Genomic DNA, 3,809 nt, shown 5'->3' with positions numbered 1-3,809 from the left:
TCACAGTCAGAAGACATCTTTAGAAATTCACTTTATAAAAAGCCAGGTTAATGTCCACAAAATATACAGCTAAAGTACAGTGTAGGATTATTATTCAACGAACAAATATTATTGATAAAATTAATAATTTCTTATTGAGCAATCTTGATTAATAAAAGCACAATAAATGATAACCCATATAACCATTGGTTAATAAAAAGTCTTACTAAAATGACCTCCCACAGACACCTTAAAACAATGCAATGCTCTACTGGCATCCAAGTACAGTATGTAATATTAATAACTCAACTTCTCTCTGTGGTAATGATAGACCTACTCTTACAAGCTCACAGACTTTTAGGAACTGTTGATGTGTTTAATTTTTGGTGCCCTATTGGCATTTTGTTATTTCTCTGTAAATATTTTTATATGGAACCATAAGCACAGTGCCGAGATGGGAAGTAAGTACAAATGGGCGTACTTCGTTACTGTACTTAATTAGATTTTTCTGGTATCAGTACTCTTAGAAAATTACCCGAGATGGCTTTAAGAACACAGATAAACCATATAATGTTGTATATCATATATTTATTGTATTGATGTTTCATCAGGTAGACTAAAAGTGTCTGTCTGCATTTTATTCAACTACAGCAATAGCAGGAAATCCAAAATTTCCTGCAACATAATAATTAAATTATATTATTTCATTGAGTCTCACTTGTGCACTTTCTGCGCAGCACCCTTCAGTGTGAACGAAACAGACGTTACATTACGTGTGTACTCACCAATGCTCACAACACCCTATTTTGGGTAGAAATAGGAAAAATAACACTTTAATTAGAAGTAAACATCCAATGCATATGTTTTTAGAGAGGTGTCCATAAGATTTCCTGACAAAAAAAAAAAAAAAAATATATATATATATATATATATATATTGTGACAGATTTAATAAAATAATAAAACCTTTTTTGATGATTTAGAGGCCCCCTGCATGTTAACAGGGGGAAACAAGTGTGAATTTTGCATTCACTCTAATTGTCTTTGCTTGCGTTTCAGTCAAATTTACATTATAACTCACCTCAGTTTTGCCATTCTTAAAGCATCATAATAATTTTGAGTTGTTTCCAGGGACAAGAGTTGTTTCACCCTGCAATCTAGGATGTGGTCTACGTGATAGCAATTTATTTTATTTTTTTATCAGCTTAGTCTTTTCTATGCTTGTGTTGTATATGATGGTTGTTCAGCCAGGATACTTTTACTTCAAATGTAAATTATTTTGTAGTAATGGCTACTTTTTACTTAAGTACTGTACATGTCAGTGCCCATACTTCTTTACTTTAACCCGAGTAAAAAAAAAAAAAAGTGTAGTCAGTACTTCAACTTTTACCGGCGTCTTTTTAAACATATCTGTTCTTCTACTTGAGTGAAGAATACTTTTGACATTTTTACTACTATAAATGCAGGGGTGCTTGTGTGTGGTTTTTGACACCCCTTAAATTATTTCCCCCTGCTCATATGCAGTTTTAGCACATATAACAACACCTTTGAATAAAGGGTCAGATGGTTTCAAGACAGAATTTTGTTTTAATAAGAATAGACCAGAGATGCATCTCTTTTCTTTTGCAAGAAAACCATATCACAGTCTTTATATAAAGGACTGCTGGCAGTTCACCGTATACTTTTACCTTCTCTGTCTCTCATGAGGTGGAGAATGAAGACCTTCATGAAGACTTCATCGCTGTTTGGAGAATAAAAAACCTGGAGAATAAAAAAATGTAAAAACATGTTGAATCACATTTTACTTGTGAACTCTTCACTTTTCCAGGCACTAAAGCAATTATGAGCGTAAACAGTATCTGTTGTATTAAAAAAATCAATATCTGATTAGCTATGAAACGGCAGGAGTCTTATTTCTGGACAAGCAGCAGCCCTTTCAAACGCATTGTGTGAGTATTCTCTCGATATGTTACTAATCTTTAGTATTTACTTTACATTCATGCAGTTTTAATGCTTTGTCTGTAATCTGCTCTAGATGTGTAAAAGTTCCAGATTCCAAGAAACAGAAGAAAGGAGAGATTCAGAAGAACCTGTTCTGAATGGACTCTGAGTATAAGTGGGTCCAGAGGGCCATTAAGTACTTAGACAAGAAACAGGCTTTAAATTCAACAAAATGAAACTTTCTGAAAAAATAAAAGTAACAAAGTGATGTGACATGCAGCGTATTGTGCTGAATTTGTGCTCTGCATTTAACCCATACAAAGTGCACACACAAACACACACCCAGAGCAGTGGGCAGCCATTTATGCTGCAGCACCCAGGGAGCAGTTGGGGGTTCAGTGCCTTGCTCAAGGGCACCTCAGTCGTGGTATTGCCAGCCCAAGACTCAAACTAACAACCTTAGGGTTAGGAGTCAAACTCTATAATCACTAGGCCACAACTTCCCCACTTTTTTGTTTTCTTTTAAGGATAAATTTTACACACACACACACACACACACACACACACACACACATACACGTGTGCTTAAAACTATAAAAAAAATTCAGAGAGTCACTATTGTAATGTGTATTATTCAAATGTGTTGATCTCGTCATTATCTATAATATTATGACAAAAGGCTACTGATCTGATGTCAGTTTTAAATGACATAAAATAGTGTATACAGAAGATGTCATATGTTCGGAATAACTTCTTTATTTCAATATTTACTTTACTGTTACGATTTTGACAAGTACTATATACTTTAAATATATATATATATATATATATATATATATATATATATATATATATATATATATATATATATATATATATTGAAAATGGTTTTTGAGATTTATTTCTTTGATGCACAATGTTATCCCTTAAGCAAACTACTTAAAAAGCAACCCCCAAATGTCAAGTCACCTTTATTTATACACTTATTTATGCACTTTCTACAACACAGACTGTGTCAACGCAGCTTTACAGTGTTAAACAAAAAATAGTGATTCAGTGGTGCAAACAAAATTAAGTTGTGCTGTAAAGCAGCTTTAAAAAGAAATAAACAGTCATAATTCATTTGAAATCAGTTAATTTTTTAAATTTTATTTCAGTTCAATAACTGTGTAAAGTCCATCAATTATAGATATAAAGCAGATAAGCAGCGATTTCATCATCCAGCTTAGTTAAATTCAGTCCGTTTAGAGTAATGTCAATCGCTAAATATCAGGTGTCTCCAACTAAGCAACAAAGCAAAAGGTGACAGTGGCAAGGGAACCCAAACAAAATCGTTGACAGAAATGAAGAAAAAAAAACTTTGGGATAAACCAGGCTCTGTCTGGGGGCCACTCCTCCTCTGGCCAGATGAACCAACATGTTGTGTTTTAATTCCTGGCTGCATCACAAGTCAGATTTTTTTTAAATTATATGTATGCGGTCCATTTTATGAACAAAAGGTTATCAAACATTTTAACATTCCTGTTGTAAAAAAATGCATACTGTTATGATGCTAAATAGTAAACGTTGTAACTACTATTTGTATATTCCACTAGAGGGCAGAGCCATGTTCTGTTATCCTGACCAGAGCCTAAAAGGACTTTGTCCTGACTCTGTTAACAATTTTTTTAAATCCCCCATTTTAATTGTATTATTTGTTTATCTGTGCGTGTTTTGACGTATGGCGTATGTATGTGCCGAGCCAACTTCACACACAGCATCTTTTTCATTTTTCCTCCGTCCTCGTGCCTGCCTACAAATACCACAATCCTTTGTAAAAATCCAGCGATCCAATTAAATGCGAGAGTGGGCGGGATATTATGACATCACTACAAGCAGCCAGTCGCTGAC

The sequence above is a fragment of the Carassius gibelio genome, chromosome A25 (genome assembly GCF_023724105.1).
Source record: "Carassius gibelio isolate Cgi1373 ecotype wild population from Czech Republic chromosome A25, carGib1.2-hapl.c, whole genome shotgun sequence".
NCBI lineage: Eukaryota > Metazoa > Chordata > Actinopteri > Cypriniformes > Cyprinidae > Carassius > Carassius gibelio.
Note: the sequence above shows the minus strand (reverse complement) of the source record.